Source organism: Triturus cristatus, chromosome 6 (genome assembly GCF_964204655.1).
Source record: "Triturus cristatus chromosome 6, aTriCri1.1, whole genome shotgun sequence".
Classification (NCBI taxonomy): domain Eukaryota; kingdom Metazoa; phylum Chordata; class Amphibia; order Caudata; family Salamandridae; genus Triturus; species Triturus cristatus.
In genome coordinates, this window is record NC_140589.1 from 1,499,956,171 (window position 1) to 1,499,980,101 (window position 23,931).

General features: G+C 43.7%; 1 long non-coding RNA gene across 1 annotated transcript; it reads left to right on the top strand.

Annotated features, from left to right (window-relative positions):
• Positions 1-21,837: 21,837 nt before the first annotated feature.
• Positions 21,838-22,893, top strand: LOC146821600 (uncharacterized). The gene is made up of 4 exons (XR_014962739.1): positions 21,838-22,133; positions 22,240-22,321; positions 22,403-22,488; positions 22,587-22,893. It is a non-coding gene; the product is annotated as an uncharacterized LOC146821600 (long non-coding RNA).
• Positions 22,894-23,931: the final 1,038 nt, after the last annotated feature.

Here is a 23,931-nt window from a genome sequence, read left to right on the forward strand (position 1 = left end):
TTCAGTCCCCGGTAGTCCACACAGAACCTCAGTTCCGGTTGGGCACCCGGTGGTACAGCTTTTGGTACTAGTACCACCGGACTGGACCAGGGGCTGCTGGAAGGTTCAATCACTCCTAGCTCCAGCATCTTAGTGACTTCACTGTGAATGCTGGCCTTCACCTTGTCTGTCATCCGGTAGATCTTTGACTTCACAGGTGGGCTGTCTCCTGTGTCCACGTCATGGACGCACAGGTGAGTCCTACCCGGAACAAGGGAGAACAACGAAGAGTACTGCCCCAGGACCTGGCGGCAGTCCTCCTGCTGTTCAGGAGTTAGGGACGGGGAGAGAATCACTCCCTCCACCAACCCATCCTTCTCTTGAGACGCAAATAAGTCGGGGAGAGGCTCGCTTTCCACGTCCTCTGCTCCGTCAGTCACCATCAGCAATATGACTTCGGGCCTCTCATGGTGGGGTTTGAGGCGGTTGGCATGCAGCACCCGTAGGGGCTGACGAGGGGTCTTCAGGTCCACCAAGTAGGTAGCCTTACCCTTCTTCTCCAACACCTCAAAGGGTCCTGACCAGCGATCCTGGAGGGCGCTAAGCTCTCCTGGTTCGATCACCCACACCTTCTGGCCAGGCTCCAACTCCACCGGGTGAGCATTGTGGTCATACCACGCCTTCATCACTGCTTGGCTGGCTTCCAAGTTGTCAGAAGCTTGCTTCCACAACTTAGCCATTTGGCTCCGGAAGGCCAGCATGTAGCTCACCACGTCCTGGGGAAGCTTTCTGGGAGTTATTTCCCATCCGTCTCTCACCAGGCTGAGAAGTCCACGCACAGGGTGCCCATACAAAAGCTCGAAGGGGCTGAAGCCCACTCCCTTCTGTGGCACTTCCCTGTAGGAAAACAATAGACAGGGTAGGAGGACGCCCCATTTCCTCCGCAGGCTTTCAGGCAGACTTCTGATCATGCCTTTCAAGGTCTTATTGAACCTCTCCACCAGACCATTGGTCTGGGGGTGGTAAGGAGTGGTGAACCGGTAGGTCACTCCACACTCCTTCCACATGGCCCGCATGTATGCTGACATGAAGTTGGTCCCCCTGTCGGACACAACTTCCTTGGGAAAACCCACTCGGGTAAAGATTCCCATCAGGGCCCTAGCCACAACAGGTGCCGTAATGGTCCTCAGAGGTATGGCCTCTGGGTACCGTGTGGCATGATCCACCAGAACCAGGATAAACCTGTGACCAGCTGTATTAGGCGGATCTAACGGACCCACAATGTCGATGCCCACCCTTTCAAAGGGGGTGCTAACGACAGGAAGTGGTTCCAGGGGAGCTTTCAGCTTCACCCCTGTTTTCCCACTGGCTTGACAAGACACACACGTCCGGCAGTAGGTGTCGGACGACACTTTCATTTGAGGCCAATAAAAGTGCGGGACAAGCCGGGCAAAGGTCTTGTCTTGCCCCAGGTGTCCTGCCAAGGGGATTTCATGAGCCAATTCCAGAAGGAAGGCTCGGTAACGTTGAGGGACAACCAAGGCCCGTGACGAACCGTGCATGGGTGCCTTGGGTTCACTGTAGAGGAGGCCATCCTCCCAGTAAATATTGTAGTTCCCCTCAACGTTCCCGGCTGCCTGGGCTTCGTCCTGTCACCTCAGTCCCTCAAGGGTAGGACACTCCTTCTGGCCCTTGCAGAATTCCTCCCTGGTCGGCCCTCCCTCCACGTGCCACTCGGCCGTGATGGGTAGGTTCTCCAGTTTGGTAACATCCCCCTCCGCGGACTCCTGGTCCACCACCTCCAGTGGCCTATCCGTCACACGGGGCGCGGATGCCGAGGCAGGCTCCTCCTGTCCTCGGTTCTTCCCTTGATTGGTAGCCGGCGGTGCCTTTGTTCCAGGCTCCCGCCTAAACGAACTCCCTCTCCGGGTAGTCGCAGACCTTGTGCTGACACAGGCCCAGTCAGGTGTACCCAGCATCTCAGCATGAGTCCGGTATTCCACCTCCTTCCAAGCATTATGCTCCATGTCATTCCCCAGCAGACAATCAACTGGCACGGCAGGGCTTACGGCAACTCGAAGTGAACCTGCAACCCCTTCCCATTCAAATGGAACCTCGGCCACCGGATAGTGACCCATTCTGCCGTCAGCCATCGCGGCAGGGTGGAGTACATGGGGAATCACCTGCTCTGGAGACACCAGTTGGCTACGTACCATAGTCATACTGGCTCCTGTGTCTCTCAGAGCCTCCCCTCTTTGGCCGTTGATGGTGACCCACTGCCCATACTTTGTGGTATTTGCGGGCACCTGGATCTTAGGAACCATCTCCCGTTCTCCCAGGGACACTAAAGTGACACCCGCCCACTCCCTTCCCTTATCTAAGGGCATCTCCTCCCCGAGCACTACACTAGCTACTCCGGGGGCCTTTCCTCCGATGGGAGGGGGTGGTCTTTTCGGGCACTTCACATCTCCCTTATAGTGTCCGACACCACCGCACTCGTAGCAATGGACAACCTTGGCTGCTGACTCTGGCCAGGATTAGGGTTTCTGGGTGGGTTAGCCCTAGGGGTGAATCCTGTTCCCTTCCCTTGGAAACTATTTTGGGGGCCTTTAGAGAACTCCGTTTTCTTTTCCCCTCCCTCTTTCTTCTGGGGGACGCCCTGCCCGGTCTTTTGAGAGTCCCCTCCAGTCCCCCTTGTGGACACCCGGGTACTAGCCCAAATGTCCGCCTCCTCAGCAAGCTTCCGGGGATTGGTCAGCTTGCTATCCACCAGGTGTTGACGCAGTTCAGGGAAACATTTTTCGAGCAGGTGTTCCTTCAACATCAAATCAAACAACCCCTCGTAGTCCCTCACCTCGCTGCCCTGTATCCAACCCTCCAATGCCTTCTTTGCATAGTCCAGGAAATCCACCCAATTCTGTGTGCCCAGTTTGTGGCTACCCCGGAACTTCTGTCGGTACTTCTCGGGTGTTAGTCCAAACTTCCTCACGAGCGCCACTTTCATGGTGGGGTAGTGGGTCTGCTCATCCTGCTCCAGGGCCAATAATGTATCCCTACCAGCTGGAGGCATGTATCTATACAATCCCCCTCCCCAATATTTCTCTGGAACCCCATGGATTCTTAAAGAGACCTCATAGGCTGCTAGCCACTTGGCGATATCATCACCCGCACTATAACTAGCTACTATGTCTTTTGGCAAATAGGGTTTGGATTCCCTGGTGATTTCTCTTTCTTCGCTGCCACCATTAGGAACAGTGTGTGCCCCGACCCGTAGGATCTGGAGATCTATCTCCCTGAGCCTCAACTCGTGAGCCATCCTCTGTTCCTCCTTTTCTTTCTCCAGTTTCGCCAAATCCCATGTGAGCTGTCTTTTCTCCCTCCGGTCAGTGAATTCTGCTTCTAATAAGCCGTTGCTAGAGACACTGCTGCCCTTCCTTGAAAGTGTTCTGGGCCCCGCTACTAGGTTCCCCACCTCAGGTTGGTACAAACCAGCCCCCTCGCTGTCAGGCTCTCCATCCCTGTCCTCCTTCTCAACCTTACTTTCTCGTCGTGCCTCCCCCCAAGCCCTTAAGCTGGTCTGGAGCTCACCCTTCTTTGCACCTTGGGGACAAAACACCCCCTCTCGCTCACAAAACTCTCTGAGTTGGGTCACCGTGTAAGTTTCCACATCTTCCAATACAAACTCCATCTTGCCCACTCAGAATGGAAGACAGTTGCTTACAGAAGCTATGCAGGGGGGTACCTTTTGTATTACCTCCTCCCACCACCAGAAGTAAATTTGGAAAAAACAAAACTCAAAATTAGGAAGTCCGCTTGGAGAAAACTCCCGGTGTAGGCCTATGGACTACCCACAGTTATTGTCGAGTGGACGCAAGCACAGCTCAATCCCACCGCTGAACACCAATTTTATGTTGGAAACCGGGCAACCGGGTTAGCAGTCACCAGGTTCCCAGCACAATGGTAGCTTGGCTCGAGCGGTCGGGGGTCAGGCACCGTGTTAAGCGTACGTCACACCCTCACAATAACCATGCGTTCATCCGTTCCAAAAACGACACTACACCGTAAAAATTATGAAGGAAAGTAGTTTGTCTTTATCTTATTTTCTCTTAGTTGCAGGGTTCATAAAATAAATACAGTACCATAGGATTCTCCTTTAAAAGGGCAGGTCAAATAAATAATACCACAGTGGGGTTTCAATAAATAGGATCAGGTCATAAATAAACACGGAATAAATAGGGGTGCAATAAATACAAATGGCTAATAAATACTGTCAGACAATAAATACAATGCAGGAATAAATACAGTCAGTAAATAAAGCACCTTCAATAACTTAAATAACACACTTAATGACAATTACAGTTCACATCACTTCCCTGAGGTAGTTTGGTTTTACTATGCCCAAGTACAGCTTGTGGTCATTTGGATGACATGGGGGGTGTCCCACCTAGATTGGTCAAGGCTGGGCCTGAACTGAGGTAGAATAAGGGTAACCTAAGGATCTGGTTCTCCCAAAATACACAACCCCTCACAGAGGTCACTGCACCAGTCTCAGTTCACCCCTGGCACTCCCAGGCTGGTTCTAACACCCCTCTAGCCCCTAGAATGGTCTTTTAGGGCTCCACAGGGCCTCAGATGCCCTTTCTACCACTTACTGCCCTTTTCACGATGATCGGCTCCGCTCGGCGCCGGGTCGACGTCGCTGGGCGGCTCCGGTTCGATGTCGCTGGGCGGCCTCGGTTCGGTGTCGCTGGGCGGCTCCGGATCGATGTCGCTGGGCTGTTCCGGATCGATGTCGCTGGGCTGTTCCGGATCGATGTCGCTGGGCGGCCTCGGCTCGATGTCGCTGGGCTGCTCCGGCTCCATGTCGCCTTCCGGCGTCGCAGGGTCACGGTCTCCCCGCTTCCGGGTGTCTCCGGAGTGCGACCTCCACTCCCGACCTCCGGCGCGCTTCACCTCAGATTCCGGCGTCTCCGGAGTGCGATCTCCACTCCCGACCTCCGGCGCGCTTCACCTCGACCTCAGGTGACTCCTTACTCGACCTCCGGTGCCTCTCCACGACCTCCGTCGGCGCCCTCTCTCGACCTCTGACGGCTCCGGGTACGACGTCTGCTTTCTGTCAGCGCCGCTTCTCCACCTCAGGCCTCAGGTCTCCAGGCTTCTCGACGTCAGGACTCCAGGAGGACACCGCTAAACAGGTCAGGAGCTTGCTGGTCTTCTTCTTTATGGCCTCTTCACAATATTTAGGTCCTTAAGATGGTTTTTCCGGTCTTGGTCCCACACAGGGCTCTAGGCTGGGCTTGGTCAGTAGGGACTAGCATCAAGGGTGGGTTTCTGGACCCCACTCCAAGCACTGGTTTCCACCCCTGCTGCCTTACTCCGACCTCCTTCTGAACTGGTCCTCTCTCCTCTCTAGTCAGATGCCAACTGCTACTCTGAGATGGCCTCCCAACATTCTAAACTGCCTCTCACTGTCACAGGGTTCCAGAATGTTACGGAAGGTTCTAGAAATCTCCAGTGGGTTCTGATGATGTCACAGGTGACAATGGGTGGCCACCATTTTGTGTCTCAGGCCCTCAGACAGAAGTTCCAGGGGTAGGGAAAATGGCTCCCTGACCCTGCATCAACACTAAAAAGTCTGGTGGTTCCCAAAAAGGAAAAATTATAACAGGGTTTGAGGCAAAAGTGGGACAAAATAAATAATGATGAGGAGGGACCACCCAAAGGGCTGACAGGTCTAACACTACCTATGTGCAGTGTACTTCAGGGTCATATGTGTCTATTGAGTTGTAGTAAATTTAGGCTCGCTTGCCTGAGGTATGACAACATTGTCACAGGAGAGCTTCTGGATAGATCCAGTGGCCATAAAATGCAGTCCAGCTAACATTTTCACTTATGCTGGGGCAGCCTGGGACCAGCCTGTCGGTGAATCCAACTCCTGCTCCCAGTCAGCAACCATGCACAGAATCACATCAGTTGGGAAGTGGTATTTTTAAATAACAACTTCCCTGGACATACCAAAGATGTTAATCCTTTGCCTGTAAAACTTCTCTACATCTCCTCAAATAATTCCTCCTCAAAGGAAAGGGTAAACCCACAAACCCGTTCAGTGATATAGTGAATGCGGGAAATGAATTTTGCTTTGTGGACTCCTTTTTTATGTGGTCAGCCTGACTGTGATTGGTTATTATTGTAATCAGATTCCGCTGGAGGTGGGTGGTGTAGTTGAGAATAAGCATTTCAACAGTAAACAGGTGTGTTGCAAGTGTTGAAACACTGTTGTTACTAGGTAGTTATAATTAGAATGTAGTTCATAGGGGAGAGCATTTTTTTCATTTGCCAATAACTTTGGCATAGTTTGACAAATCTTTGTGAAACTTTCAAAACTAATTTGCCAGTCACTTCAGCTGCTGTCTTGAAAATGTCATGGTAATCCATCAAGCGGGGGCTGAGAAAAAGGGGGTGGTCCCAAAACACTTTTTCTCCATGTTAATTTCCAGAAAAAACTTTAGATGCGGCTACAGCCCAAACTGCTGAACGTATTTACACTACATTTCACAGAAACATAGCTGTTGGTCCAGAAAGTGCCCTTTTTGTTAAATGCAGTAAATCCGTTCAGTAGTTGCGGAGATATTCAAAGAGAATCCACAACCCCTCCCGATCTTGTGCCGGAGATCTGATTGGCTGCCAACACTTTGAACCAGGAAGTGTTGGCAGCGATCTTGTGACTCGGTTGAATTGAGTCACATAAAAAAACGCTAAAAAAAGAAAAGGGGCAGGGTAGAAATACCCTGACCCCCTATGCCTCTTGGCCAAAAAAGCATGTAAAAAAAATTTCTGCGGGAGTCGCGCTGGATCCGCGACTCCCGCCAAAATTTTCAAAAAGAAGAAAGCGCGGGCTCCCACACTTCGTTTAATATAGGCCCTGGGTGGGCCAGGTCCCAGGGGCAAGTGCCCATGCAGTGCAACCTGGGCCCCAGGGACTGCCACCTCCCTGGGGCAAAGATATTCCAAATGATGCTGGAGGGTTGCATGGACCCCCGCAGCCCCTGGGACAACCACCTCTCTGGGGGGCACTGTACAATGCAAATGTGGGGGGAGGGGATGTCATCAGTGATGAGATGAGTGATGTCACTGACCATGTCATAAGTGATGTAATATGTGAGGTCATAGGAAGTGCATTGCAGGGGCATGAGTTATAGTTAGCTCCCTAACTATAACGGCTGAATTTCTCTGGTGACACCTGAGCCTAACTATAAAGACTCTGTAACATTTGGTTTTTCAGTGAATATATATCTTCAATTTGGTTCAATACTTTAAATGAAGTTATATTCATAAAACAAATAAAATAGTTATATATAAAATATAGTTTAATTATGCATTAATAATTTTTGGAGGTTATGTATACATTTTATAGATCATTTACCCAGTACTTCGCTCCTCCTCAAGCCAGTGAGACGACACTTAGGAGTGTTGTCAAATAGTCAATTTACTTATTAATAAATACATGTATTAATTAATTGTGTAGCAAGAGAGCACTTTATTAATACATCGAATACTTGGCAACACATTTTTTAAATTAGATTCTCTGTTTAATTATTGTTGAAGTACATAAAAACATGTTTCTCAATCACAATTAATAAATGCATTAATTTAAAAGTGAGTAGACTTTAAATTATTTTAGAAAAAATATATTTAACATTATTTCCTACTTGTTTTTTGTCTTATTACCTGCCTCTATTATTTTCCATGGAAAAATGATGTAGTACCAGCGTTTGGACATGTCAGGTGCATGAAATACTACTGTTTTTATTTTTTGGACAGTAGTAACTTTACAACTGCAATGGATACTCTTTTGTGGGTGGTTGGCGTTTCTTTCTAAACACCTCTCTAATTCTCCCTAAACCCCTCCTTACTCTTCTCTATTCTACTCCACTTTAGTAGTATTTAGGCCCCTTTTTCCACCCACTCCTTTGTCCCTCCGACAATTACTACTAAAACATATATGTTAGACCTGTCAGTCTTAGGGATGTCTTCCCACAAACCACTTGCTTTACCCACTACTTTTTTCTGAAATTTTTTTGGTTGACTCTCGTACTCTGTGCACTTTACCACTGCTAACCAGTGCTAAAGTGCTTCTGCTCTCCCCTTTAAACATGTACTTTTAAGTTTTCCATGTCCTGGTAGCAAAAAACTCCTAAATTTGTTTTTCACTACTGTGAGGCCGATCTCTCCCATAGGATAACATTGAGTCGCCTCATTACATTTTATAAGTGCTAACTTTTGATTTGGAACAGGTATGGATTTCATGTTTGGTGTCTGAGAAATTGTAATTTAAACATTATTTAATAGTAAAGTTGGATTTTAAGTTACAATTTTGAAAATGCCACTTTTAGAAAGTTAATGAAACAACACAAATGCGAAGACTGATGTCCTTTTATACATCACTCGCTCCTGAGATCACACACACATGTTATGATCAACAGCAATTTATTACTTTTTCTGTTTACTTTTTCTTTTGATTGGCACTTTTTTCAAAACATGTTTCAAGAAATCAATTCATCAACACTCATTTGGACAAACTTGACAATACACACAAAGGAGGACATCAATTATATATACAATACAAATATAAATAGATACAACAAATAATAAATATTCTTCACAATTAACTACAATTGTACAGAAACAATTATATAGAAAAAACACTGATAGAATGGCCTGGGTTCTGGGTTTTTTCCGTAAATCAATTTGTACATAGCCCACAAAATTTATTTATTTGTAGAAAGCACACATATTTCTGAGTAAGCTAACACCAAACAGTGCCAATATTGGGCTTTGTATATGTAATTGATATCCTCCTTTGTGTGTATTGTCAAGTTTGTCCAAATGAGTGTTGATAAATTGATTTCTTGAAACATGTTTTAAAAAAAGTGCAGATCAAAGGAAAAAGTAAACAGAAAAAGTAATAAGTTGCTGTTGATCATAACATGTGTGTGTGATCTCAGGAGCGAGTGATATATGAAAGGACATCAGTCTCGGCATTTGTGTTGTTTCATAGATTATTAGGGCCTAGCCAGACTGATTATAGGACAAACCCTGTGTACTTTCATTGACTTTTAGAAAGTTGGCCCTAATTATTTGTTGCCTGCAGCCTGTTCCTGGGTCACATGACAGGGTGTAGGTGGCAGTTGGACTTTGTTTATTCCTTCCAGACAGCCACACTATAGAGGGATTAGGTGTATCTCGGTGGACAATCGACTGAAAGGATGGGGAGGCGGAGCTAGGCACAGCCAACTTGCAACTGAATAGGCTGTGCCCTGCCTTCACACAAAGGACATCTCACCTCTGCATTGTTCATGCCCCCAGCTTGGAGCCAGGGCAGGGGAGGCAGGCAAGCATTTCAAAGGGAATTCTCTAGAAACGTCTACTTCAAAGAAGGTACCAGGTATACAAAAAGGACCCTCAGACCACACTTCAGTTCACTTTCTGGACCTGCGGAAATACTCTTAGGGGACTGCCTGCTGCTGTGGTCTACTCTGTACTACACAAAACTGCTTTGCTGCACCTGGAAGGACTACGTTGCTGCCTGGAGCCTGACTTGAACCCTCAGAGGCATGCCCTGCTCCTCGAACACTGTTTTCTTAGTTGAACCCAGAACTATCAGAGTGACTTCAAGGGTTAGTCGGTTGGCCTTTTGATTAGTCCCTCTGGGACCGAAAAGGCGCCAACCATCTTGAATCTTCATCTAGACCTAGCCTGAGTGGCCCATAATCCCCTCCCCAAGTGGTGGCCCTCTAGTCTGGGAACCTTGGTGGTGGTGCTAAAGGTGCCCAGATAGCCAAAATCCAAAACCTGAGGTTAGGACTTTTCTTGCTAAAAACTGATCTAAAAAGCAAAAGAAGATCAAGGCCTGCTTGTCTATCTGCCCAAGATGCTTCACTTGTCAGCCAGACTTCACAATAGCTCCCACTACGTTCTTCGTGACAACAGCAAATTCTGTTCAGCAGTCCTTCGCCAAAAGGGTATTCGGCCTCGTGGAACTCTCGTAGGCTACATCCTCCAGGCTCATCCCACATGAGATTTTCAACTTAAAAATAAAAGTGACTATGTTCGAATGAAGAAATCTTCACCACAACTTCATCCAGCACCACCCAGATGATGACGCACTCTCCTCGGACACCTCCTGCAGCCTTTCCCCGCTGTACCTTACCCTCTCTGAACATGTTACTTTGAAATTCCTTCTAAGTCCAAAGTTAATTGCTGAGCGGGCCCAATCCACTTTTTGTATCCAACAAGTGCTCCATGGCGGTTGGCCATATTTTCCTACTTTGACCCTGTCTTCTGTGGTGCTTTGATCATTTAGGCACTATTTTTTTCCCTAAACTTTAAAAATTCATAACTTCTTTTCAACGGTTGGAATTTTTGTCATTTTGGTGTTAAATAATTTTATTAAAATCTAAATTGGTGTGGGATTTTTCTTGTGTTGTGTTCTCACTTTATTACTGTTTGTTGCTGCATAAATGTTTTACACATTGTTTCTAAGTTACCCCTAGCTGTTTTTGTGCCAAGCTACCAGAGGTTCAAGCACATGTTAATTTAGTGACTTTTGTGGTTCACCCCGATGGGGATTGTGGCTCTTGTTTGGGGGCCGCACTCCATTCACCCAACAACCCAATTTCTCACAGTATACTTACAGATGCAGTGACTCCATAGTCGGGGCAGAGATCTCTGCTGTAGGAAAATGCCCCTTTTTGTGTGGTCCCCTCACTTTTTGCTAGATTTTTCTGTTATTTTTTTACTCTGGGTACTGGGACTCTGCTAACAAGGCCCCAGTGCATGTGTTTTGATCCTTAAAACATTTTGAATCTGTCTATACTGCTAATGTGCCTGCTTACATTTTCTAGAAGTCCTTATTATATGGTGCCAAGTGTACCCAGGGCCTGAAAGTCAAATGTTACTAGTGGAGTGCAGCACATATTGTGCCATCACTAAAGTGAAAAAGTACAACATGACTGCAGACCTGCCGCAAGTAGCCTGGCAGAGCAGGCTTAAACTGCAAATTCGACCTGTCAAAATAACCCCTTTTGACAGCCCAAAGACCCTCTTTTACAAAATATTAAGTTACCCCTAAATAGCCCTGAATACCCATAATGCAGGGTGCATGCTATTTAAAAGTAAGACATGAAACTTTTAATGTTTACAATGTCCATACAGTGACAGTGCTCTATAGGCTCTCTTCACTGGGAAGCATTGGGATACTTTATTAAAATTATTAAACTTATTGCAGCCTAGAAACCAGATAAAGGGCCATATGTATGAAGCCAAATTGCGATCGCAAATGCTGAAATTCGCAGAATATCAGCGTTTGCGATCGCAATTTAGGCAGTGTGCAATGTAGCACACAAAAACCCACTCGCAAAATAAGGAATCGCAAAATTTGCGATTCCCTATTTTGGGAATGCATTTAAGGAATCCTAAATTGCGATTCCTTAAATGCAATGTAGGAAGCACCCAAGTTGTGCGATTTTGGCTTAAGGAATCGCAAAATACCACCAACTTCAGGGTGGTGGTAATTTGTGATTTCTTTGAAAAATGCACTTTTTTGCATTTTTCAAAGTGCCATGTATTCACACATGATTATTTCAGGGGTGCAACAGGGTGTCCTATTGACACCCTTGCAACCTTGAAATTGCATTCAGAATTTGCGATTCTCTAATTGGGAATCGCAAATTGAGAATGTCTTCCCAATCATTCCTATGGGCTTTCTAGCCCATATGAATGAATGGGAAGGTATTCCTTATTTGAAAATGTCAATTTGCGATTCGCAAATAAGGAATATAAAGGATTCGCAAAATATTTAGCAAATCCTACATGCATTGCAGTTTGCGATTCTCTAATTGCGATTCCCTAAAAATCGCAATTTGAGAATCGCAAAATGCCTTTTTCATACATATGGCCCAAAGAGTCCAATCTTGGACTTTTTAAAATATTTATTGCAAATTCAATTCTTTCGGAAAGTTGAATTTGTAACAAATATTTTACAAATGTACTTTTGAAAAGTTATCATTAGACTGCTTAAAACCTCTAAACGTCCATTTGCCTTAGCTTCCCATCGGCACCCATGAGCTAAATGGCTCCTTGGTTAGGTCGGAATTTGCTCCCAGAGTTTAGACAAATGCCATGGGTGTGAGGAGAAATTGACCTTTCCCTAATAGACTGTCCCTTTTACAGTTCGGGCTGGGCTGTTCCCATGAGGCACATGGTCAAGACTGATTTGCATATAGCTGGATCGGAACTGAGGTGGTGGAGTGAGCTAAAGAATGATGATGGATTCAACCCAGATCTGTGACTAAGGGTGAGTGTCTGAAAAGTTTCAGCGCTCCGTCCATCATCCCCTTGTGTTAGCTTCACATGTTCAAAGGCAGCCTATGCTGTCACTGGCAGATGTAGCTCACTCTGGGCCTGCATCCCTTTTGTCTAACTAGCCAGCCAGGCATCATTAACAGTGGGAGAGGAGCTGCCCCCAGAACAAGGGGAGGGGTTGTTCATTTCCCTGACTACACCTCCAGGGTGGGCTCAGGAACTCTGCAGAAGAGAGGAAAGGTTCTGTCATGTTAAATTTAGGTAGAGTAGGGCATTGTGGAATTGGTTGTAGTAGGGCACACAGGTACTTCTACAAAAGTGGGTTGGGTTACCTCCTGGAACTATTACCCTAACAGTGGGGCATGAGTTGTTCCCACCCACAGCTAGTGCCAAGAATAAATGTGGCACACCAGGCACCTTCTTCACAACACTACTCGACATATGGAAGACAGAAAAAGCACCTGCTGTCTGAAGACAACTGAGATGCTGGACCTGCTCCCACTTTTACCCAGGGCAAAGAAGAAGACTCCAAGGGTCCCTGCTTTGGATCCAGCTTGCAGCTTACCCTGCTGACAACTTGTCAATGACCACTTTTTCTCCATCAAGGGTTCTATGTCTGAAAATAACTCCTTGACTGGGACTAACCTGGTCTTTTTAGCCAACCTGTGCTCCATCACTATCAGCCTTAAACCGTACCTTTCTCCCAATCTAACTCAACCAGGTGCCCGCAGTGGTGCTTTGCACTTTTTAGTGCTATTCTCATATTAATCTTTACAAATGTATATCTCCGGCTCCTCTTATTAGATTTTTCTCATTTTGCTGTCATTTTGTTCATTAAAATATTCCCTATCTTTATTAATTGGATTGGGATTTTATTGTGTTGTGCTTTCAATTTTTAACTGTTTTGGTGCTTCTAACTGTGCTCCACATTTTCTTAGGTTGTGTCTGTCTGCTCTGTGCCATAGGTACTAGGGGTTGAGCGCAGATTTAAATTACTCTAACCTTTACTTGACCTAACAATAATATTGCCATTATTATGTTTTGTAGACTACCATCCACCCCAATTAATAATCCACTTTCTCACATCCGCACATTAAAAGACAGGAGAGGCGGAGGTGTAAACTCCACACTTAGGTTTGTTAATAGCATTTTGTAGTATGTTTAGTAGTAAAACAAAAAATACTGCAAAGAATAGTTTGTGAATACTGGCATAAGAGTTGTAATAAGCTATTATTGTGTTTTATCATTATCAGAAGAGACATCCTGTGTGCCCTATGGGAAATTAAAACAAATAGATACATTGAAAAGGTGAAATAAAATAATTTTCACCTCCAGCTATACAGAGCATCCTGTATTATGATCCTTTTTCAACCAGTATGATGTCTGACATAAACAAAATGCAGTATGTGTCACAATGTGCCTCTTTTTGTGTGATCATCCCTTTTTGAGGACTGACGCTGCTGTTTTTTTAACTGCACACCAGTATACTGCTGTACAGATCCTAGCCCTAAAACATGATAACACTGGCTAATCCTCAATTGCCTTATTTAAATATCCAGTAAGGCCATAGTATGTTGTGTAAGAAATAAACCAATGTCATTGAAAGTTAAATGTCCCCTGTGGAATGCAACACCTATTGTGCCATTCATTAGGCTGACATTGAAAACTTGGTTTCAGGCCTACATAAGTAGCCAACTTCTTCAGCTTTTAGGCCTGTAGGCAGGCCTATCAAAATATACTTTTTGCAAAGAGGGAATCTTTACTTTTAAATGATAAGAGAGTCATCCGAAGTAGGCCTTGTAGCACCCAATATAGGGTGCCTGATATTGAAAAGTAGGGCGTGTAAGAATATAATATTTGCATGTTCCTACAGTTACCAGCCCCCAAAAGCTATATTCACTGTTAGGTCTGTAGATCCATGGAGGAAATAGGTTAAGTACAGTCAAAATGTTAATTCTGTATATTTGATTAGAAATAAGTTAGATATGTGGTTCAACCATGGTTTTTGATGTTTATTAAAAATCCAATTCAATGGTGACATACATTTACAGGAAAAGTAACTTGTAAATAGTTATACCTTCCCTACCTGAAGCTGTGCGTGATCATTAGCATTCACCAGTCTGTAGCTAGCCTTTCAGTACAGCTTTTGTGGGAAATACCATTTTTAGAGCAGCAACAATGGCTTGGGCCTGGCAGGATGGCTCAGGTGAAGAATAGGACCCAGCCTAACTCAAGCAGAGCAGTTTAGAAGTTTCCAGGAACTTCACTAACTTAAACAAGACCTGGGGAAGACCTGTACTTTAATAGTTTAGTGATAAGGAAAGCATAGAAAAGAGGGTTCGTTTGACCCCCAAGCACCCTTTAGCCTCCTTGCTTTAGTTTCATTGGAAAAAGGAGCAGACCCTGGAATAAGTTCAGAGTGGTTGAGTAGGAGGAGACTGCTCATTACTTTAAACACACCCATAGGAGTGTCACAAGGGGAAGGAGGATTTTGCCAGCTTGGATTTTGCAAACAATGATGCACTGTGGGACAATTTGTGGTGAGGCAAACAATGTGCTGCAAAAGTGGGAACGGTTTGCCAATTGATTAGGGAGGGGGCCTCCACCCACTGGCTAGTGAAGTAAACATAAGTAGCACCTCACACCAAGGCCCTGAGGCATTTTTTGGACCTGCAATAGAACAAGAGAGGACTAGATCTGCTGTCTCTAACCTGTGTGGACACTGGAGGGGCGGGCCCTACTCCCACTTGTAATCAAAATAAAGAAATTAACTCGAAGGGTCAGTTGGCTGACCTTCTGTGTGGCTCCAGGGACATGACAAGCTGCAAGAAGCCTTTTTAGCTGAAGTGGCCAGTGAACCAGGTACTAGCAACTGGACTGGACCTTCCAGGAGGCCTCTGCTGGTGTATGTCCTGGCTCCTAAGTGCTGTCCCTGAGGTCCTGGGAGGCTTAGACGTAAGTAAGAGGAACAAACCCTAGAAGTCTGAATAGTTGGGACTTACACACATTTTGGACTTCTAAGACCTCTGTAGCGTAAGCAAGACCTTGCGGCATTGGACATAGCTTCAAGTTTGCCCCGCTGGAAGATTTCTCCCAAAAAGATAATAATGCCCTGATTTAGCATTTGCTGGACTGAGTTCAGGCAGACAGGGTGGTGGAGGATTTGATGTCGCCACCCTGCCTTTATTCTGACCACCGAAGTGAGAGATGTCTGTCAGCCCCACAGACTTCTGTATAGATTGTCACGAACCACTGTCATGGTGGTCACTGTTGGATAAATTTGACAGAAAGCACCGTAAAACTTGACTGTCATCTGAAAAGCCCAAAGCAGGAGTTTACTTTTGAAAAATGAAAAATGAATAGCCTCCCGCACCTTAGGAGTAATCTTCCTTGGCGCAGGGGGTGATTATGTTTTTTTCCTGTCCCTCACCGCCAGGTTTCATCTGGCAGTGACAGACAGGAAAAAATACAAATAATGCTGTCCACCCTAAATAGGACAGGTGTTGTTATGTGCTTCCTATGGTGGCCCCTACTTTATCAGTACATTGGAGGAAGGTGTACAGTGATAGAGTAACTTTTACTCTGTTGGAGTAAACCTGGTGGCCCGTCCAACTCAAAATCGAGTGAGCACGCCTAGAATTTGAAAGAGAGGGTACTACTTTGCAATTGTGATGGAGCACCCTGTCTGCCAAATCTAAATTGGGCCCTAAGTCCTAAGACAGAAATTTTGATAGGGCAAAGTTGTGAAAAGTATTCACATGGTTAGAGGACTTTTCCTGCAAAACCAATGGCATCATCGGAATCTCGTCCATCAGCTACCCGGGTTCAAAGGGCTAAATATAACCTTCAACCATGCCTCATGGGAGGATTTAGACCTCCATAAAAAGGACTAACTCAAAAGGTAAAAACTTTGACCGAGACAACCCACTTGGTGTGTATGACTTGCGGTATGCCTGAAATTGTGCTTATGTCCCAGTCAAACACAAATTGTGATTTCTGGTTGGTGCTTTACTTTTTATTGTTGTTTGTTTGCCATAAAAAATCTTTACAAAATAATATCGCTGGTCATCTCACTGGATTTTAGGAAAGAGGTTTTGGGATGGGACAGCAAGGACGGAGACCTGGAAGAAAAGAGATTGCCTGTTATTCTGTGTTGTGAATTTGTGAAATTGGAGTTGTAAAGGGAGCAACTAAGTACACTTTACAAACTTGACCTTAAGAAGAGTTTTGCCTTAAGCAAACATGAATCTTACATTGCATTCCAAATTGCTGTGTAAAATACATTCTATCTTTTTTAATCCATCAAGGAAAGCAAAGTCAGAAAGTTATCTATAAATAAACATGAAGCTAAATAGGCTCCCAAATCACTAGTCTTATGATTTTGTTATGGAAAACAAAGGTAAAATATTGCCAGAGCTACACCCATACCAGACACACTCAAGCTTTGACTTTAAATCTCAAGATGCTGCAGCTGGAAGTGTTTGCCCTGAACTGGTCCTCTTCTCTAACCGGTTTCTTCAAAGATTCTGAGCAGTTGATCTCAGACTGGGTCACACCTTCTAGAGGGAACCTACCCAAGTTGGCTGCCTACAGGAATTATTAGGTATGTGGTGCCTTTCTTAATTCTTGGAGATAAGGCCTTATGGACGTGGTATGTGGTTTGCCGCAGCGCGTTCGCAATGTCATGGGTTCAAGAACGACAGACTCTCTGTTTCTGCCATAAGGTGTGTTTCTGGCACCAGGTATTTTGTCACCAAGCATGCTTGCACTCGCAGTAGCACTCACCAGAATGGCCCTGGCAGCGAGGGTGGGATAGCTTCTGGCAATAAGACTAACGCTTGCATTTGAGTCTTTCAGACACAGTCTTATGTTAAAAAATTCCTTCCGCTTAGAAGCAGTGGAATAAGCAATATCATGTGAAAAGAATAATTAGTTGCCAGATAAAGAGATGTATTTCAGACTTTTACCTGCCATAACAACTTTTAGCAAATCAGTATACTCCAGAAAGAAGAGTTTCACTCCTCTAGGTTTAGCAATATTTCCAAACATCATGTGCTTTTGACCTGCCCTGTGCTCTCTTTGAAAATTCAAAGTAATAGAATTTGGCATACTCAGAACGTTTGGTAAAAAAAAACCTCTTAAAATTATGTTGGATCAAACCTTTCTATAGCCTCATGTAAGTCCTGCTATCTTCCTACCACATCCTTTATGTCACTAACTCTTTATTTCACCTCCTTAATACTATTCTCATAATAGGCCACTCATGAAGGGATTCAGTGATGTAATTTCCTCAAAGAGAACTCCTTTGTTAATGCAGAAGCCATTTTAACATGTGTTTTGGTACGCTTATAAGTTGAGATGGTATTGGAAGACAATATCTTGATTGAGGAAGCAGGCTATGAACAAACTGGGAAGTAGATTATCTTGTTTCATCCTATGTAACATGTAAGGAATAAATTATGCCACACAGGAGTGAGAGATGAAATTAAGAGGCAGCTTTACCACTTTATTTAAAATGTCTGCTTTTTCTCCAGAAGGAAAGGAATGTAGTGGTTGGCAGGGGATTAAGAATGACATTCCTGGAACATTGGATTACCTTAGTCCTGACACTTTGCTTTGACAGTGATCAAATATATAAATAGAAGAAATATTCATGCCCCATAGGATATTTGAATGAATGAAAAAAACAGGAGCAAACCCGTTAACCCAGTTGAGACCGGGTAGATATGATATCAAAAAACAATGTCTCAACTAGAACATCATGTAAAGGGACTATTAAACATAAGAATTAATCAAAAACACAAAAAGGGGACGAGGGAGACCAAAGAATAATGAAAATTGTTATTTGTAATTAAAGGCACAGTAGGTATGTCCAATTTACAGTAACCATAACAATCATATGTGCACTGATAGTGAAGTGAAAAAGTGAACGGTGCAGTGACATAAGTGTTTAAAATGACAACGCGGAACGGCGAGAGAACAATTAAATCAAATCAGAAGGGTCAAACAGAAGTATTCACATAGAAATTTGCATTTATAACACTATTAATCCAGTCTTGATTGGCCCTTCAAAAAGCCGCTATTAGAGTTGGCAGGTCGACGGCGTTTCAACCTCCTTTCTATGAGGTCATCATCAGGACTATGGTTACGAAGGTTTAAAAATATACCTCTGTGCAAAAAGAATAAGAAAGTAGGATTTATAGGACCCATAGAGTTAAATTAAAAGTAGTAGAGAAAAAGGAAAGAAAAAGGGGAAGAAAAAATTACCTGTTTAACAAAAAGAACGGGGATGATTTCTTAATGACAGGGAAATGACAGGACGATGAGTAACTTGGACACGTTGGAGATCTAGTCTGGAGAGAAAGGAACAATTGGAAAGCTATGGACAAGGGTAAACGCACAAATTAAATGGGACGGGGCATAATCCAGCTTACCACGAATTAAGGCTAAAGAATTATTCAAAATTGCATTGAATGCCGCCTGGAAGCAGTATCATTTCAGGAGGGGTGACGTGGTCTGTAAAGGAAGGGAGAACTAAGTAACTCAAGCTACATGGACATAAAGGACAACTTGAATGTTTACCAAGGACAAGGACTTACAGCGTAATCGAAAAGTCACTTACCAAGAGTAAGGACTAATTAGATTGTCAAGGTGCATCAAGGCATCCAAAATTGCTTGCGTCTCGAAGTTTAAGTCGAGTCTACAGGGGATTAAAACCTATAAGTCAGGTGCTTTGCAGGACCGGAATAAACACTAACTGCACCAAGGACACTAAACATACTGAAATGAATATAAACAAGGAAGGGGCGGCAGCTTACTTGAAAATTGTAATGCTAAACGGGATCAGTCCAATTATTTGCACGTAGAATCAATCAAACGAACAAAGCGTCTGGGAAACGCTGCCCGGTCAACCAGGAAATAGAGTCAGTCCAATCACGTGACTCACTCTAACAGTGAAAAAGAAAAAAGAGAAAGGGGACTGGAGCCGATAGGATAGAACACGTGTACCCAAGGAGAAAAAAGGTTACACCGGGAAAAATGGCCACAATGCCAAGTGTGTTATAAATACAGCAGCGCATTTGGACCATACCAATACATAAAGGAGGAAGAAGTAAGTATGTATACAGCATTTTCAATAATAATTAGAAACAATACAGAAATATTACAGAGTACATATGGTTTAACACATTACGTGAATTTTACAGCATAATACAAAACCTGAATCCATAATGATCTACAGACTCCAAAGGCTGAGTACGGATACATATTCATAAGGGGAAAAGGGAAAATATCATCCATAGGCAATTTACCGCATCCGTGCAGTTTTTTCATTTACAGACTCAGTGATAATAAAGACAGTGTTAATAAAAAAGGGGGTGTAAATAAATCTGCTATACTAAACAAGTAAGCCAACAATACAACATGGCATAATACATTACTATAGTGCAACATAAAATCAAATAACAAGGGACCAGATTTACACAGCTGATCAGGACCTAATTGCAGCCACTAGATCATCGTCAAGGGGAAAAATTAAGCGCTAGTCATGACTGTATTCCATTCATCAAAGGAATTCAGGCCTTGTGTCATAGAATTACAGCGTGTAATCCACCGCCATTCAGATTTATTCAATAGAGCTTGAAGATTACCCCCACGGATAGATAGTTGTGGGCGATCTATGACCTGCCAGGTCATCTCTGTTTCCAGATGGTTATGTTCTTTGTAATGTAGTACTAGTGGTGCCGTGGTAACATTGCATCTAATGCGACTTTTGTGCTGTGAGATGCGTTGTTTAATCATCTGCATTGTCTGGCCTATGTAAATTAAGTTACACGGGCAGCGAATCGCATATATGACATGAGTAGTGCGACAATTAGAAAAATGTTTCAATTGGGTGAAGCTGTTACAAAAACTTTTGTATTAAGAGTTAGATCACACACATTACAGTTTTGGCCCCTTAAATGTCCTATTACAGGGGGGAGACCCCACAAGGTGCTAACAGAATGATCCTGTTTATCTTTGATGGGCCATGTAATTGCATGGACAAGTTTATCCGATAAGTTGGCGCCCCTTTTGTATGATAACAGGGGAGGGTCCAAAAAATGTGGGAAAGTACGTAACAATTTCCAGTTTCTTTTGATTATTTGGCTGACCTTATTGCTACAGGGGCTATAGGTCGAGACAAAGTACACGTATCCCTTTGTCTCGACCTATAGCCCCTGTAGCAATAAGGTCAGCCAAATAATCAAAAGAAACTGGAAATTGTTACGTACTTTCCCACATTTTTTGGACCCTCCCCTGTTATCAAACAAAAGGGGCGCCAACTTATCGGATAAACTTGTCCATGCAATTACATGGCCCATCAAAGATAAACAGGATCATTCTGTTAGCACCTTGTGGGGTCACCCCCCTGTAATAGGACATTTTAAGTGCCAAAACTGTAATGTATGTGATCTAACTCTTAATACAAAATCTTTTGTAACAGCTTCACATACTTACCAATTGAAACATTTTTCTAATTGTCGCACTACTCATGTCATCTATGCGATTCGCTGCCCGTGTAACTTAATTTACATAGGCCAGACAACGCAGATGATTAAACAACGCATCTCACAGCACAAAAGTCGCATTAGATGCAATGTTACCACGGCACCACTAGTAGTACATTACAAAGAACATAACCATCTGGAAACAGAGATGACCTGGCAGGTCATAGATCGCCCACAACTATCTATCCGTGGGGGTAATCTTCAAGCTCTATTGAATAAATCTGAATGTCGGTGGATTACACGCTGTAATTCTATGACACAAGGCCTGAATTCCTTTGATGAATGGAATACAGTCATGACTAGCGCTTAATTTTTCCCCTTGACGATGATCTAGTGGCTGCAATTAGGTCCTGATCAGCTGTGTAAATCTGGTCCCTTGTTATTTGATTTTATGTTGTGCTATAGTAATGTATTATGCCATGTTGTATTGTTGGCTTACTTGTTTAGTATAGCAGATTTATTTACACCCCCTTTTTTATTAACACTGTCTTTATTATCACTGAGTCTGTAAATGAAAAAACTGCACGGATGCGGTAAATTGCCTATGGATGATATTTTCCCTTTTCCCCTTATGAATATGTATCCGTACTCAGCCTTTGGAGTCTGTAGATCATTATGGATTCAGGTTTTGTATTATGCTGTAAAATTCACGTAATGTGTTAAACCATATGTACTCTGTAATATTTCTGTATTGTTTCTAATTATTATTGAAAATGCTGTATACATACTTACTTCTTCCTCCTTTATGTATTGGTATGGTCCAAATGCGCTGCTGTATTTATAACACACTTGGCATTGTGGCCATTTTTCCCGGTGTAACCTTTTTTCTCCTTGGGTACACGTGTTCTATCCTATCGGCTCCAGTCCCCTTTCTCTTTTTTCTTTTTCACTGTTAGAGTGAGTCACGTGATCGGACTGACTCTATTTCCTGGTTGACCGGGCAGAGTTTCCCAGACGCTTTGTTCGTTTGGTAGAAGCGCTACACTTTTGGATTGATTCTACGTGCAAATAATCAGACTGATCCCGTTTAGCATTACAATTTTCAAGTATGCTGCCGCCCCTTCCTTGTTTATATTCATTTCAGTATGTTTAGTGTCCTTGGTGCAGTTAGTGTTTATTCCGGTCCTGCAAAGCACCTGACTTATAGGTTTTAATCCCCTGTAGACTCGACTTAAACTTCGAGACGCAAGCAATTTTGGATGCCTTGATGCACCTTGACAATCTAATTAGTCCTTACTCTTGGTAAGTGACTTTTCGATTACGCTGTAAGTCCTTGTCCTTGGTAAACATTCAAGTTGTCCTTTATGTCCATGTAGCTTGAGTTACTTAGTTCTCCCTTCCTTTACAGACCACGTCACCCCTCCTGAAATGCTACTGCTTCCAGGCGGCATTCAATGCAATTTTGAATAATTCTTTAGCCTTCATTCGTGGTAAGCTGAATTATGCCCCGTCCCATTTAATTTGTGCGTTTACCCTTGTCCATAGCTTTCCAATTGTTCCTTTCTCTCCAGACTAGATCTCCAACGTGTCCAAGTTATTCATCGTCCTGTCATTTCCCTGTCATTAAGAAATCATCCCCGTTCTCTTTGTTAAACAGGTAATTTTTTCTTCCCCTTTTTCTTTCCTTTTTCTCTACTACTTTTAATTTAACTCTATGGGTCCTGTAAATCCTACTTTCTTATTCTTTTTGCACAGAGGTATATTTTTAAACCTTCGTAACCATAGTCCTGATGATGACCTCAACGAAAGGAGGTTGAAACGCCGTCGACCTGCCAACGCTAATTGCGGCTTTTTGAAGGGCCAATCAAGACTGGATTAATAGTGTTAGAAGTGCAAATTTCTATGTGAATACTTCTGTTTGACCCTTCTGATTTGATTTAATTGTTCTCTCGCCGTTCCGCGTTGTCATTTTAAACACTTATGTCACTGCGCCGTTCACTTTTTCACTTCACTATCAGTGCACATATGATTGTTATGGTTACTGTAAATTGGACATACCTACTGTGCCTTTAATTACAAATAACAATTTTCATTATTCTTTGGTCTCCCTTGTCCCCTTTTTGTTGTTTTTGATTAATTCTTATGTTTAATAGTCCCTTTACATGATGTTCTAGTTGAGACATTGTTTTTTGTTTTTTGATACCATAGGATATTTGGCCATGAAACATTAAGTATTTCAAATGCTCCAGTATTCTTTGGGAACCAATTGTTAGTCTAAGGATACAAGGCTTGACTGGGTCCCCTATCACAACATTCACTTGCAACCATAACTGCTCAGTACCAATCGATAATAATTGTGCCTATAACTGCGGTGTGTTGTGTAAACCTGTATATACTTCTATAAGGTTATTCAGCAAGTTAAGAGAACAATGATCCTTCATTTATTTTGAATTTGTCAGAGTAGTTACACTACTGTTTCATTTGTTATTAAAGTCCTTATACTTGATATACTTGTAAGAAATAGGGTTACTTGTGGACTGGGGTGTGACCCCTGGTCAAGCAGCGACCACAATCCTTGTCAGGGTAAGGCACAAGCAAACCCCTAATTAACATGTTCTTAACTCCCTGGTAGCTTGGCCCAGAGCAATCAGGCTTAATTTAGAGGCAATGTATAATGTATCTGTGAAATACTTTAAAGAGTAAAAAAGTGAAAATGCCACACAAAAAGATCCCCAAGTTAGAAACACAAAGCTTAATTTAGTAAATAAAACAAAAACAAAATGACAAAAATCCAATCAGTAGAACCACCGGATTTATGAATATTTAAAGAATAAGCAGCAATATAGCGCTTAAAAACATAAAGTGCCAACTGCAGCTATCTGGTTACACTGGCCGGGTAAAATTCAAAAGTTAAGGCGGACCATGATGGAGTGCAAGTTGGATACAGACCAAGGCTAGTCCCGCTGAAGGGGTACCTGCTCATGGTTTTGTGCCATGAGTCCCATTCGAGTTGAAGAGGGTTGCGAGGAGCAAGGAGAGCATCACGAGCAGTAGTCAGTTTTAGGCGCAAAGAAAAGGCCGGGCATCATGGAGGGGTGGG